At 45.2% G+C, this 16,603-nt stretch overlaps 1 protein-coding gene across 3 annotated transcripts in view; it reads right to left on the reverse strand.

Annotated features, from left to right (window-relative positions):
• Nucleotides 1–16,603, reverse strand: part of LOC100343357 (butyrophilin-like protein 1) — a 363,518-nt gene that overhangs the window by 137,256 nt on the left and 209,659 nt on the right. The window lies entirely within an intron of this gene.

Genomic DNA, 16,603 nt, shown 5'->3' on the forward strand with positions numbered 1-16,603 from the left:
GTGACTTTGTGTTCTTTCTGGGAGCTCCTCCTGTAGCCCCCATGGCTCTGGCCTCTCCTTCAGTTCTCTGTGCTGGTACAGATGCTGGCACCATCAGTGATGGTGGGGTGGGGGCTGAAGTGACAGGAACAAAGCCAACCTGGTCATCAAGGTCTCTGTGACATGTCTGATCTCAGAGAGGTCTCCTGGTTCCTCCTCCTGCTTGCAGGCCACAGGCTTCCATGCCAGGGCCCTTATCTCAAGGGCCTTGCCCCTCCCCCATGCAGCTAGGTGGGTCTGGGGGTGGTTGTGCATGCTTGCTGTGGGGTACAAAGGGAACTTGCATGATTGGAAACTCTCTCTGCAGGGTCTGTCACTCTGGATCCAGGCTCTGCCCATTAGACTCTTGAAGTCTCTCCTGAAAGGAAGAGAGTGACCTGCAAGACCACCCCTAAGGGCCCTGATGACATCTACAGTGTGTTGGGCATTGAGGGCATCACGTCAGGAAGATGTTACTGGGAGGTGGAGATCAGGAGTGAAAGGTTCGGTGACTGGGTTCTGGGGGTCTGTAGGGAGCATGTGACAAGCACAGGCTGGTGTAGAGAGTCCCCAGATGAGGGGTTTTGGGTGGTGAGTTCATTTTACAATAGCTACCTTGCCTGGACTAAGTCTCAGCAGTGTCTAACCCTTAGGCAGGATCCCTGCAGGGTGGGGATTTTCCTGGACTACAGTGAGGGGGACGTCTCCTTCTACAACATGACTGATGGCTCCCACATTTTCTCCTTCCCCCCAGCTTCTTTCTCTGGAACCCTCTATCCATGCTTCATGCTTGGAAGAGACGTGACCCTGAGCATCTGTCCCACAGAGGGGGGCTCTGAGGGGCTCCCTGTGCCCCTTAGCAAGTCTCCTTCTTTGGAGGAGGCTGGGAGGCCCCCAGGGGAGGGGCTCAGCTCAGGCTCTGGAGTGGATGGAGCTCCCCCAGGGGCTGAGTCTCCATTGCTGCCCTGAGCCCCACAGGGGCCCTCACTGCCCCTGACTCCTCAGTGAGACTCCTGCTGGGGCTGCAGGCTCCTGAGACAAATCCTCTGGGGCAAGTCCTGATGGACCAAGAGCTTTCTCATCTCATGGTTATGAGAACTGTTAGCTCATGCCAGTGTTCAAAGAGCAGAAAATGGATATTCAAATGGATTTGAACTGATACGCGATACGCTGAATTTTACTATGGAAATTTGGTTTTATATTTTTGTCTTGAAATATTTTTTATTGATTTCCAATTATCTTTGGATATAAATTGGCTGAAGTCAGAATTACTGTGTCCAAGAAAGCAGAGTTTAATTATCCAACTTGAATGTGAGCAGAGGGCCTAGAGGTTGAGGGGGGTCCCCAGCTCTGTTCTGGGAGGGTTTGTTTTGTTTGACTACAGAAGTTGGCCATCTAACATTTTCATGGAGAAGAGTGACTGATGGATTTTTTAGTGGAAAACTATCTAATGATCTACCTTGTTTACTTCCTCTCTGGGATGGAGGAAACACACGTGATTTTCCACACTTCAGTAATTTCTGTTCCCAGTGAACAAACTGCTGTGTTAATTCAGGGAATCTAAGGGGAGGGCTTGGATTCCTTTCTGTGTCAACACTGCAGCTGTGGGAAGAAGAGAGCTGCTAGCAGGGTAGCAGTGGATCCTGAGTAAGATGAAGATGAAGACGAGAATTTCCTGATGCAAATTCAACTGCGGAAAGCTTTGACCATGAGCCTGATTCTAGTTACTCAATGCATTGCCTCTTTATGATCCAAGTCCAGTTGTCACAATGAGTGGAAAACCACAGCAAACAAAATGAAGCAGACTGTTGAGAGCTCAGATTTTTCCAGCAAGGAGATGTCCATTCTTCTAAATAAAACACTTTGACCAGGAAGGGGCACGTGGAGCAGAGGTCCTGATGCTGCTTGAGACCCCCACGTCCCATGTTGGAATGCCTGGCTGGGTACCTGTCCTGGTTCTACCTCTGATTCTCACTTCCTGCTAATGCACACTCTGGGAGGAAGCAGTGATGGCTGAAATAGTTGGATTCCTGTCACCCATGTGGGAACCTGGATTGAGTTCCTGTCTCTGTCTTCAGCCTTGTCCAGCAACTGTTGTTTGCATTTGGAGAGGGAATCAGTGTCTGGAAGATCTCTGTCTTCATTTCAAATAAAATGAAAAAAAAATCTGATTGTCTATCAATTCTGACTGAGTGTGACAGACATGAAAAGGGAAGTGGGAGAAGGAAGTGGGGGATCTCACCTCTGGCCTTGTAACCAGTTATGCCAATAAGGAAGACAGTAGCTGCTATGGTTTCAATATTTGTGTTACCAAGCTCAGTCGGGATTGCAGTCTTATAACTTGTAGATTAACGGGAATGAGGGGGTGGAAACTTAATCACATTACTGTGTTAGAGTTGAGGATTTGTGAAGTGATTGGAATGGAGCAGGTTGTTAGGGCAGAGCCCCTGTGATTGAATCTTGGTGGATTTATGGGAGTGGTGAAGGAACCTCACTGACACAGAGAGAAGAGGGCGATGCTGCCATATTTTCAAAGGCGGCCCCTGTGAATGTCTGCATTGTGCTGGTCTTTGGCTTCCCAGAGTTGTGAGCCAGAATAAACTTCTTGTCTTTGTCAAGTTACTCTGCCTCAGGAATTTCATTATTGCAACAGAAAACTGACTAGTTTTTGTCTTTGCTTGTCTTGTATGTGTTGTGTATGTCTTTGTACATAGTAATCATTTTCTTCTTCTCTCCTTACACTTTTGATGTTATATGTAAATTGTTTTAGATTTGGTTTATATTATAATCATATATATTGTATGTTTTTATTTATTCTCATTTTTATTTTAAAGCCAGAGAGAGAGAGGGGCGGGGGGCGAAGGGATATTTTGCCCGCTAATTCATCCCCACATGTTTGCAGCATTTGAGGCTAGGACAGGCTGCAGCCAGGAGTCAGTGGCTCATCTTGACCACCCTGTGTTGCAGGGTCTAAAGAACCCACATATGTTACCTTCCTGGTTGTGTTGTCATGATGCTGGGTCAGAGGCAGAGCAGCTGGTACTTGAACCAGGCACTGTGTTGGGGGATTCTGTTGTCCTAAGCTTGGCTGCACCATAGTGCCACCCTTTTGTCTCCTTAGAGCTTTCTTTTCCTCTTTATAGTGAACCACATTTCTCTAGCTAATAGTTTTTAGGTTACATTTTCCCTGTTCCAGTGACTGATGTAGTTACCGTCTCATGAGTGGACTCTGCCTGATGTAATCCTCTAAGCCACAGTGCAGCCCAGAGGAGGGCGCTGAGCTGCTCACGCTGTGTGGGAAAGGGGAGCTGAGGTGTTCACACATTTATCAACATGCTTCACCCAAGAAAGACCATACACACGTACTCTACAGGTCCTTGCTTGGATTTTTGCTTGTATTCTCAGTGTACTCATATATTAGCTGTCCTGTTTATCCCATTCCATTTTGCAGGTATCTTCATGACACTGCATAACTTTTGGATTTTCTTTCTTTGAAAAAGACAGAAAAGGCAGGCATGCAGATGACGTGATATTATTTACCAAAACAGGAGTGATCTCTCTCTCTTCTTTTTAAAGATTTATTTATTTATATGAAAGGCAGAGTTACATAGAGCTTGAGGCAGAGGCAAAGAGAGAAGTCTTCCATCTGCTGGTTCACCCCCAACATGACCACATGTGCCCAGAGCTGTGCCAATCTGAAGCCAGGAGCCAGGAACTTCTTCCGGGTCTCTCATGTGGATGCAGGGTTCCAAGGACTTGGGCCAATTTCCACTGCTTTCCCAGGCCATAGCAGAGAACTGGTTTGGAAGTAGAGCATCTGGGACTTGAACCATTGCCCACATGTGATGCCGGCACTGCAGGCAGTGGCTCTACCCGCTACACCACAGTGCGGGACCCAGGAGTGATCTCATTAGCTAAGTGCACCAGCTGCCTTAATAGCTTCAGAAGCAGTGATTAAACATCGCTGTTGTAGCATTTAGATAGATTTATAAGTTTTATCATTGTACATTTTGCAGTGAATTTATTTTGGGGGTTAATATTGATCAAAGGTACCACATACTTTTCTGAGTATCCCAAAGCCTATAGTTTTGTTGTCCCATAAGATGTTTGCCACTTTACCCTCTTACCCGATGTACTTACTCATTTTTTAAAAATAATTTTTTGTTTTATGTGAAAGTCACAGGTGCATGGGGGGGTAGGGAGAGGGATCTTCCATTGTTAGTTGACTTCCCAGATGTCCCTAATGACCGGCTGGGCCATGCTGAAATCAGGAGCAGCAGCTTCGTCTGGGTCCCCCATGTGGCTCCTGGGACCAAGCACTTGGGCCATCCTCAGATTCTTTTCCAGGCACAGAGGCAGGGAGCTGGATCAGAAGACTTGAACTGGAGCCCTTCAGGGATGCTAGTGTTGCAGGAGGAGGCTTTATCCTCTGGGCCACAACAAAGACCCCAAATATTTTCCAGTGCCTTTCCTGATGGATAATACACAGTCTATTTTTCCAAACATTCCCTGAAGTACAGTTGTACCAGTTCCATTACTGATTAGTTACTGAAATAAATACTTTGATTTCTATCTTTGCCTAGAGTCATATTTATGACCTTATGAAAATTGTACACTATTTTATTACATTTAAACAACATAAAAGAGGAGTGGGGAGGGTGATTGTAAGGCCACCTCAAACCACAATCAAACACGAGTAACGGAAAGGGTTTATTGGGGGAAAATCAGACAGACCAGAAGGAAGGGGCAAAGAAGGAAAAGGAGAGAGAGGGGAGAGTGTAAGGGAGGGAGATATATAGAGAGAGGTGTTCAGGAACATATTCTCTTAAAACTTTGCCGCGGGCAGGCAGGAAAGTAGGAGCAGCGAATCCCATTAAGGTAGGGTGGAGGTGACACCTGTGGTTGGGCCATGGGGTCACCTGGCTTCCAGCAATGGCGGCAGGGACTAGAGGCTAGAATGGTGTCAGGGTGTAGATCATGCCATCGGTAAGACTGCGAGTATTACTAACAATGACAAAGAAACCAGAACTAAGAGTAGGAACAGGAGAGTCTGTGTGGAGACAAGGACAGAGGGAGAACCGGAGGGAATGGCTGTGAGGGAGGAACTGTGCAGAGTGCAGGGCACTGGGGTGACTGGGGGAGGACGGCACTTGGCCAGCACTGAGGGAGCTGGGAGGCTCTGCCCACTGCAGAAACTGACCTGAGATTTGCAAGGGGACTCCTTGAGGATGAATTCAGGGACGAGGATGATATCACAGGCTTCTTTCAAAGTGATAGATTATAGTTTTTCCTTTGAAAAGAAAGTAATGATTTTATTTTCATCTATTGTAAGGCAGAACAAAGGAGCAAGGGTGGGGGGATAGAGAGAGAGAGAGAGAGAGAGAGAGAGAGAGAGAATGAGAGTGCTCTTGCACCCACTGGCTCACTCCTGGAACAGCCAGTCAGCCAGTGCTGGGCCAGGCCGAAGCCAGGAGCCAGGAACTCCATTCAGGTCCCCACATGGGTGTCAGGGTCCCAGCACTTGAGTCCTCATCTACTGCCTCCAGGAATGCATTAGCAGGAAGCTGGGTCAGAAGCAGAGCAGCCAGGACCCAAGACAGCTTGAGTTTTGGGCTTCCGAACTGTGGGTTATCCAACCACTTATGTTGAGTGCTCCTTTTTCTATTAAATAAGGTGATGTCCTGAGTTTTTCTGCAGTCTGAACATACACAATGCTTCTGTACTTGTATTCAACCCCCTCCTCTGACAGCAGGTGTCTTGTGAGGTGTTTGGTCCCTTCCTGTTCTCCTGCCCATGTAACTGATCTTCCTGGCTGAGGTTCCATCTCCTGTCTGCAGAGTCTTCCTCAAGAATCCTTTCTACCACTCTGTCTCCATCTACTCAGTCTGGACAGCCGAGGCCTCACTCCCCTGCCTTTCCTCACTACCAACTGCAAAATAAGACACACCCTTGGCTTTGCTGCCACTTCTCACAGTGCATTTGGCTTCAGCACTCCTTGCTTCAAAGGGACTCCCAGGGCTTGAGTGATTGACAGCCGTGATGTTACTACAGATCACATCCACATCAAGGTAAGGATTACCATCAGCCCCTCCTGTGCCCCCTCAGTCACTGTCCAGCTCCAGATCCCAGCACGTGGTCATCACCACCCTCCTCTGCTGAGCACGTCCTTGGGGGAGCATTCATGGGAAACACAAGTATCCACTTTCTGTACAGTCAGAGACGTCTGTCCACAGAGCCTTTCCTCACATGTCACTGTCACAAATTTTCCACCAATGTTCCTTCCAACTCCTCAGCCAGCCCATCACACTATCGGTCACAGCCTGTGACCTGACAAATACTCGCAGGCCTGGGTGTTTCTCCCCCAGTCAAGTGAGCAGTCAGGTGCTCTTCACCCCTGTGCTCACTGACGTCCCAAAAGGGCTGCAGTGCTGCCACTGCCCACTGGGTGGTGCCTGCCTGCGGTCAGAGCCATTTGTAAGTCAGGCTGAGCCTTCTCTCCCCTGTCAGGTGAGCTCCCCATGGGCCCACAGGCACAGACTGGGTGGGGAAAGGCAATGCTGTGTGAGGTGGGGCCATGGGTGTTTGAGCCATGTCTTCCTGTGACTCAGCTGTGAGTGCAGGGCCTGCTCAGTGGGTGCTGCGTGCAGTACACTCTCCCATGTGATGATGGAGTGGGGCTGTGCATGCCCTACTGTGCAGCCTCAAAATCAGCTGTCAGCCAATGTGACAGATAGAGGCAGTGACCGAAGGAGAGGGAGAAAGAGAAAGAGAAAGAGAAAGAGAAAGAGAAAGAGAAAGAGAAAGAGAAAGAGAAAGAGAAAGAGAAAGAGAGAGAATCTTCCATCTGCTGTTTCACTTCCTAATAGCTACAACAGCTAGTGCTGAGCCAGGCTGATACCAGGAGATAGGAGCTACTTCCAGGTCTCCCGTGTGTGTGGTAGGGGCCTAAGCACATGGCCATCTTCCACTGCTTTTCCAGGCCATTAGCAGGGAGAGGTAATGGCTGTGCAGCAGATGGGCTCCAACTCGTGCCCATATAGGATGTAGGCATTGCAGGCTGACACTTTACCTGCTGCATCACAGAGTCAGCCTCAGAGAAAAAATATTTTTTTGCAACAAGAGGCATGGTGGGATCTTGTAGGTGGAGAGGCAAACAGAAGAGTGGAAAACCACAGCTTGGAGTGTGACACTTGGTTCAAGTCCTGCCTTCAGCACCACTCACCACCCTGTGATGTTGATCAGAGCAGCTTCCAAGCCTCACTCAGACCTCCTCTGTAAGGAAGAGGAATCCTAATGTGTAGGAATGTGGTGAGCAGTGCCCCAGACCCTGATCAGCACCAGGTACCCAGTGACTGACAAAGAAGCGCAGCCCTCGTAAGGACCGGGCTGTGTCCTTTCTGTCACAGGAGGAGGACTGTGGACCTGGCCACGCTTCCTGGAGGACCTCTTTCCTGCTCAGGGAAGCTTCCTGGGGTTTGGTCAATCTGGGCCCAGCTGCAGGACAACTTGTCTGCACTTCCACCTCTCTCTCTCTCTCTCTCTCTCTCTCTCTCTTTCTCAGCCCTCTTCTCCCTGGTTTCTGGCTGAATTCGGTGACTCCTCACTGGGTGACCACTCTTTGTATCAGTGTCTGCATGGGGCTGCTGGAGGGGACAGATTGGGGTTCTGGGGCTCTGGGACAGGGGCCCTGAGGCTGCCCCTGGGGGCACTGCTCTCCCAGGAAGTGACCATGGTAGACCCCTCCACCAGTGACAGCCAGGCTCCACAGGGTCTCGAACCGGCGCCCACTTGGCATGTCGGTGCTGTTGCCTCCTTCCTTGATGCTCTTTCTTTGCTTGTGTCATCATCTTTCCACTTCAAGTTTTTATTTATTTTTTGCTTATTTATTAGTCTGATAAATGTATTAAACTTTCATGTGGGCGCCATTGTCCTGGCTGCTCCACTTCCTATCCAGCTCCCCACTGGTGCACATAGGAAAGCAGTAGAAGATGAACAGCTTGGCTGTTGCAGCCATCTGGGGAGTGAATCAGCAGATGGAAGACCTCTCTCTCTCTGTCTCTCCCTCTCTCTGTCTGTAACTCTGCCTCTCAAATAAATAAGTAGATTTTTTAAAAGAAATTAGATTATAAAATTTTGCACCAAAGTAAACTGATCTTTTGATTCTGTTTTCCATGTTTTGAGGTACCTTGTGCATCTCAGTGGTTGCAGGGAAGGGAGACCTCCTCACCTGCCCTGGACCTTCAGGTGTGGACGTAGGCTGAATGCCTGTTCTGAGCTGGGTTGGTCAGGGGTCCCAGGCCATGAGTTCTCTGCTGGCAAACTCTGGCTGGCAGACCCTGGCCCTTTGTTGGAGTGAGAGCATCCGAATGTTCCTGAGGCACATTTGCTTGCAAACATCAGTTGTGGTGCTGACAGCCTGGACTGGGGGTGGGGGTACAGACTCCTCCCCCCTGAGGGGCAGATGGCAGCCAGAGGGAGAACGTCCACCAGGGCTCTGCTCAACAGGTTGCCTGGTCACAGCTCAGCCCACCAGCCGGGTTGATGCTGGTTACAGATGGCAAGGAAAACTTATGAAGTTGAAACAAGAAGTGTACCCCAAGTGTATGTGTGTGTGTGCTCATGTGTGTAAATGTGTCTTTTCAGTTTTCATTTATTTTTCAAAAAGGGAGAAACTAGAAAACAGTCCTTAACACTGTTTCCTGGAGACGATAACCCAGAGAAGACAAGCTTTTTATCCTAACACTGTGAAGGTCAATGAATTTTTTTTTTTTTATCAGACTCTACTTCTGAGAAAAGGGATGGGTTGGGCGAGAATTTGGGTAGCAGTTAAGACCCAGGCTGAGACACCTGCTTCCACAGAATGCCGGCTGGATATCTGGCTGCAGCTCCTGATTCCAGTTTCTTCCTAACTCAGACCCTAGAAGCAGTGGTGATGGCTCACACATGGGGTTTCAATCACTCACATATACTTTGTGTTAATTGTTGTTTTATGGCTTAGATATTTATGGAAAACTAGTTTGAAAGCACTAAAAATAACTAAGAGGTATGACCTGTGCATTAACAAGAAGTAAGATAGGGGCCGCCGCTGTAGGGAAGCAGGTTGAAGCCCTGACCCGAAGTGCCAGCATCCCATATGAGTGCCAATTCAAGTCCCAGCTGCTCCACTTCCGATCCAGCTCTCTGCTATGGGCTGGGATAGCAGTAGAAGATGGCCCAAGTCCTTGAGCCTCTGCACCCACGTGGGAGACCTGGAACAGGTTGCTGTCTCCTGGCTTCCATAAGCGCAGCTCTGGCCATTGCGGCCAATTAGTGAGTGAACCAGAGCATGGAAGACCTCTCTCTTTTTCTGTGCCTCTCTCTTTCTCTCTCTGTAACACTGACTTTTAAATAAATTAATTAATTAATTAGAAAAAAAAAACTGTGGAGGGATGGAGGCAAGATGGCGGAATAGGAAGGGAACACACTGATAGTCCGGGGAGAGATAGTTTAATAAAAGTGGAGATACTGCAGGTTCAAGGAAGAGTAGGGGAGAAAACAGCAGAAGAAACTCTTCCGGAACACGTGATTCACAGTGGACCTGCGTGGAGAGCGTGGGAGCCCACAGTTCGGGACACCAGCGGCAGACTCAACACACCAGCGCTGGAACGCGAGGTGAGCCGAACCTCAATAGCCCGAGACACCGGCAGGCAAGCGGAGAGAGGAGACTAGAGGGAACGACCCCCCCGGGGGGGGGGGGAGTTCACCAGGCTAACTGGAAGAGAGAGAGAGAGAAAAAAAAAGGTGACTGGTACGGACACGGGTTTCTCTCTCTCTGCTCACCTCTCAAGGGCGAGCAAGACAAAGAGCAGGCGCCATCTTGGACATACGTCATAAGCAGAGCGACCTCAGGTCTGCACCAGCCCTGAGCCTAGCAGAAAAACCTGACTCTGGGCGGGGCGAATTAACAGGAGATTAGGACCTAGTAAATTTGTGGTGCTACCAAACTGACACTGTGAAAAAAGAGACGGTGGGGGAGAGTACTCACAGAATTAACATGAGTACTCTCCAGAGACACTACAAATCCGTAACTTTGGCAACCCAGTAGGAGACTGAAGGAGAATTTGAGCCCACTCTGAGGGCAGAACAGATTCCCTGTGTGGTCCTTGGGAAAGAGCTTCTGATCTCTGGCTCCTGTGGGTATATCATTTGCCTGCTAACTACCTCCAACTTCGTTCAGCTGTGCGGAATTACTTCCCTTTTGAATCAAAAAAAGAAAGAAAGAGAGAGATCTATCATGCCTAACCTGGGATTGTCACCTTTGGCACACCAAACAGAGCTCTCAGGCCACACACATCTCAGGCCTCTAAGGCTCCATCAAAAACAGACAGTCCACTTAGAGTCATAGTATAACAAGAAAAAGCACCACAGTGAAGAAACCAAATATCTCCAATATGCCAAATAACAAACGCAAAAAACGAGATAATAAAAACAAGGAAGTCACCATGATGCCCCCAAATGAAAAAGACACCCCAATTCAAGATTATGAAGATGATGAGATAGAAGAAATGCAAGAAGCAGATCTCAAAAAATTGATAAGAACATTAAGAAGTTCTCAAAAACAAATTCTTGAACTACAGAAATCCTTAATGGACAAGATAGAAAATCTCTCTGCTGAAAATGAAATATTAAGGAGGAATCAAAATGAAACAAAACAACTAGTACAACAGGAAACTGTGATAGTGACTGAAGTGAAGAATTCAATAGATCAAATGAAAAACACAATAGAGAGCCTTACAAACAGAATGGGTGAAACAGAAGAGAGAATATCAGACTTAGAAGACAGAGAACAGGAAAGGATACAGTCAGACCAAAGAAAAGAAGAGGAAATTAGAAATCTAAAACATATTGTCAGGAATCTTCAGGATACTATTAAAAAACCCAACATTCGGGTTCTAGGAGTTCCTGAAGGCATGGAGAGGGAGAAAGGATTAGAAGGCCTTTTTAGTGAGATATTAGCAGAAAATTTCCCAGGTTTGGAGAAGGACAGAGAAATCCTAGTACAGAAAGCTCACAGAACCCCTAATAAACATGACGAAAAGAGATCCTCACCACGACACATTGTAATTAAACTCTCCACAGTGAAACAAAAAGAAAAGATCCTAAAATGTGCAAGAGAGAAACGTCAAATTACTCTCAGAGGATCTCCAATCAGACTCACAACTGACTTCTCATCAGAAACCCTACAGGCTAGGAGGGAATGGCGAGATATAGCCCAGGTACTAAGAGAGAACAACTGCCAGCCCAGAATATTATATCCTGCAAAGCTATCATTTGTGAATGAAGGTGAAATAAAGACTTTTCATAGCAAACAGAAATTGAAAGAATTTGTTGCCACTCGTCCAGCCCTGCAACAGATGCTTAAAGATGTGTTACACACAGAAACAAAGAAACACGGTCATCAATATGAAAGAAGGTAAAGGAAGGAAACCTCACAGCAAAAGATGACAGGGAATTCAAAGCATATATTAGAACTTATCTTTGGCAAATGGCAGGGCAAAGTTACCACTTATCATTAGTCACATTGAACGTGAATGGCCTGAACTGTCCAGTTAAAAGACACCGATTGGCTGATTGGGTTAAGGAACAAAACCCATCTATTTGCTGCTTACAAGAAACGCATCTTTCCAACAAAGATCCATACAGACTGAAAGTGAAAGGCTGGAAAAAGATATACCATGCCAACAGAAATGAAAAAAGAGCGGGCATAGCCATCTTAATATCGGACAACATAAACTTTACCACAAAAACTGTTAAGAGTGACAAAGAGGGACACTATATAATGATTAAGGGATCAATACAACAAGAAGATATAACAATTATCAATGTATACGCACTTAACTACAGGGCACCGGTGTGTCTGAAAGATTTGTTAACGGACTTAAAGGGAGACTTAGACCTCAATACAACAGTACTGGGGGACTTCAATACCCCACTCTCAGAAATAGATCAACAGGACAGAAGATCAACAAAGATACAGTAGATTTAAATGACACTATAGCCCAAATGGATCTAACAGATATATACAGAACTTTCAATCCTACAGCTAAAGATTTTACATTCTTCTCAGAAGTACATGGAACCTTCTCTAGGATTGACCACATACTAGGACATAAAGCAGGTCTCAGCAAATTCAAAAGAATTACAATCATACCATGCAGCTTCTCAGACCATAAAGGAATGAAGTTGGAAATTAGCAACTCAGGAATCCCTAGAGCATACACAAACACATGGAGATTGAACAACATGCTCCTGAATGAACAATGGGTCATAGAAGAAATCAAAAGAGAAATCAAAAATTTTCTGGAAGTAAATGAGGGTAACAGTGAAAGGAGCCAAGAGCCACCATAAAAAAAAATGGGGCTCCTGAGACAAACCGTTCCAGAGACGGCCTTGGGAAATGGGGAGTAAACCGGTTCACAGAGAAAGCAGTCAGCTACTAACCAGAGATACACAGAACACCTGCCTTGTAGATAAGCCCCTTCCCTACGCTTGCTCAAGGTTAACAAAAAAAAAAAAAAAAGCTGCAAGGCACGTAGCAACCTATTCCTCTCTCCTAGAGACCCCCTCCCCTAATGTATCCCTTTGACCTAGTACTTTTCCACCGACATTACCACTTTTAGACTGCCATACAAGGCCCGCTACTGAAAATTATCCAATGAACTTACACCAGCCTATAATATGTTAATTTTGTGGTTTTGCCCTTTAAAAGCTGTGTGCGATAGCTGTTCGGGGCTCCTCTCACTTGCTTGCTGCTTGCAGCAGTAGGGGGTCCATTTGTACAAATGAAATAAAATTACCTCCTGCTCTATTGCATCGTCTGGTCTGGAGTCTGTGTTTCTGGGGTCGTCACAAGAGGACACCGCTTTTGGGGTCCTACAACAGCACAACATACCAAAACTTATGGGACGCAGCAAAAGCAGTGTTAAGAGGAAAGTTTATATCAATAGGTGCCTACATCAAGAAATTGGAAAGGCACCAAATAGATGAGCTTTCAATTCACCTCAAGGATCTAGAAAACCTACAGCAAACCAGACCCAAATCTAGTAGGAGAAGAGAAATAATTAAAATCAGAGAAGAAATTAACAGGATTGAATCCAAAAAACATTACAAAAAATCAGCCAAGCGAGGAGCTGGTTTTTTGAAAAAATAAACAAAATTGACACTCCATTGGCCCAACTAACTAAAAAAAAGAAGAGAAAAGACTCAAATCAATAAAATCAGAGATGAAAAAGGAAACGTAACAACAGACACCACAGAAATAAAAAGAATCCTCAGAAATTACTACAAGGAATTATATGCCAGCAAACAGGGAAACCTATCAGAAATGGATAGATTCCTGGACACATGCAACATACCTAAATTGAACCAGGAAGACATCAAAAACCTAAACAGACCCATAACTGAGACAGAAATTGAAACAGTAATAAAGACCCTCCCAACAAAGAAATGCCCAGGACCAGATGGATTCACTGCTGAATTCTACCAGACATTTAAAGAAGAACTGACTCCAATACTTCTCAAACTATTCAGAACAATCGAAAAAGAGGGAGTCCTCCCAAATTCTTTCTATGAAGCCAGCATCACCTTAATTCCCAAGCTGGAAAAAGATGCAGCATTGAAAGAGAATTACAGACCAATATCCCTGATGAACATCGATGCAAAAATCCTCAATAAAATTCTCGCCAATAGAATGCAACAACACATCAGAAAGATCATCGACCCAGACCAAGTGGGATTTATCCCTGGTATGCAGGGATGGTTTAATGTGCGCAAGACAATCAATGTGATACACCACATTAACAGACTGCAGAAGAAAAACCATATGATTATCTCAATAGACACCGAGAAAGCATTTGATAAAAAACAAAGCCGTTCATGATGAAAACTCTAAGCAAACTGGGTTTGGAAGGAACATTCCTCAATACAATCAAAGCAATCTATGAAAAACCCACAGCCAGCATCCTATTGAATGGGGAAAAGTTGGAAGCATTTCCACTGAGATCTGGTACCAGACAGAGATGCCCACTCTCACCACTGCTATTCAATATAGTTCTGGAGGTTCTAGCCAGAGCTATTAGGCAAGAAAAAGAAATTAAAGGGATACAAATTGGGAAGGAAGAACTCAAACTATCCCTCTTTGCAGATGATATGATTCTTTATTTAGGGGACCCAAAGAACTCTACTAAGAGACTATTGGAACTCATAGAAGATTTTGGCAAAGTGGCAGGATATAAAATCAATGCAGAAAAATCAACAGCCTTTGTATACACAGACAATGCCATGGCTGAGGAAGAACTTCTAAGATCAATCCCATTCACAATAGCTACAAAAACAATCAAATACCTTGGAATAAACTTAAGCAAGGACGTTAAACATCTCTACGATGAAAATTACAAAACCTTATAGAAAGAAATGGAGGAGGATACCAAGAAATGGAAAAATCTTCCATGCTCATGGATTGGAAAAATCAATATCATCAAAATGTCCATTCTCCCAAAAGCAATTAATAGATTCAATGCAATCCCAATCAAGATACCGAAGACATTCTTCTCAGATCTAGAAAAAATGATGCTGAAATTCATATGGAGGCACAAAAGACCTCGAATAGCAAAAGCAATCTTGTACAACAAAAACAAAGCCGGAGGCATCACAATACCAGATTTCAGGACATACTACAGGGCAGTTGCAATCAAAACAGCATGGTACTGGTACAGAAACAGATGGATAGACCAATGGAACAGATTGAAACACCAGAAATCAACCCAAACATCTACAGCCAACTTCTATTTGATCAAGGATCTAAAACTAATTCCTGGAGCAAGGACAGTCTATTCAATAAATGGTGCTGGGAAAACTGGATTTCCACATGCAGTAGCATGAAGCAAGACCCCTACCTTACACCTTACACAAAAAATCCACTCAACAGCGATTAAAGACCTAAATCTACGACCTGACACCGTCAAGTTATTAGAGAACATTGGAGAAACCCTTCAAGATATTGGCACAGGCAAAGAATTTCTGGAAAAGACCCGGGAGGCACAGGAAGTCAAAGCCAAAATCAACTACTGGGATTGCATCAAATTGAGAAGTTTCTGTACTGCAAAAGAAACAGTCAGGAGAGTGAAGAGACAACTGACAGAATGGCAAAAATATTTGCAAACTATGCAACAGATAAAGGGTTAATAACCAGAATCTACAAAGAAATCAAGAAACTCCACAAAAACAAAACCAACAACCCACTTAAGAGATGGGCCAAGGACCTCAATAGACATTTTTCAAAAGAGGAAATCCAAATGGCCAACAGACACATGAAAAAATGTTCAAGGTCACTAGCAATCAGGGAAATGCAAATCAAAACCACAATGAGGTTTCACCTCACCCCGGTTAGAATGGCTCACATGCAGAAATCTACCAACAACAGAGGCTGGCGAGGATGTGGGGAAAAAGGGACACTAACCCACTGTTGGTGGGAATGCAAACTGGTCAAGCCACTATGGAAGTCAGTCTGGAGATTCCTCAGAAACCTGAATATAACCCTACCATTCGACCCAGCCATCCCACTCCTTGGAATTTACCCAAAGGAAATGAAATTGGCAAACAAAAAAGCGGTCTGCACCCTAATGTTTATTGCAGCACAATTCACAATAGCCAAGACCTGGAACCAACCTAAATGCCCATCAATGGTAGACTGGATAAAGAAATTATGGGATATGTACTCTTTAGAATACTATACCGCAGTAAGAAACAACGAAATCCAGTCATTTGCAACAAAATGGAGGAATCTGGAACACATCATGCTGAGTGAAATAAGCCAGTCCCAAAGGGACAAATACCATATGTTCTCCCTGATTGGTGACAACTGACTGAACACCAAAAAGGAAACCTGTTGAAGTGAAATGGACACTATGAGAAATGGTGACTTGATCAGCATAGCCCTGACTGTTAATGAACAACTTAATACATTATACCTCTTAGTAGTTTTTTTTGTCTGCTCTACTTAATACTACTGGTTTAATTCTGTAATTAATACACAGTTATTCTTAAGTGTTGAAAATTAACTGAAATGTGATCCCTGTTAAACATAAGAGTGGGAATAAGAGAGGGAAGAGATGTACAATTTGGGACATGCTCAAGCTGACTTGCCCCAAATGGTAGAGTTAGAAACATACCAGGGGACTCCAATTCAATCCCATCAAGGTGGCATGTACCAATGCCATCTCACTAGTCCAAGTGATCAATTTCAGTTCACAATTGATCATAATGAAAGGACTAAGAGTCAAAGGGAGCACATAAACAAGTCTAGTACCTGCTAATACTAACCGATAGAATAAATAAAGGGGAGAGTGATCCAACATGGGAAGCGAGATACTCAGCAGACTCATAGAATGGCGGATGTCCTAAACAGCACTCTGGCCTCAGAATCATCCCTAAAGGCATTTGGATCTGGCTGAAAAGCCCATGAGAGTATTTCAGGCATGGAAAGCCAAGACACTCTGGCAAAAAAAAAATCCTAAATGAAAGATCTCTGTGAGTGAGATCCTAGTGG

The sequence above is a fragment of the Oryctolagus cuniculus genome, chromosome 5 (assembly GCF_051225735.1).
Source record: "Oryctolagus cuniculus isolate XC-2025 breed Fujian yellow rabbit chromosome 5, ASM5122573v1, whole genome shotgun sequence".
NCBI classification, from domain to species: domain Eukaryota; kingdom Metazoa; phylum Chordata; class Mammalia; order Lagomorpha; family Leporidae; genus Oryctolagus; species Oryctolagus cuniculus.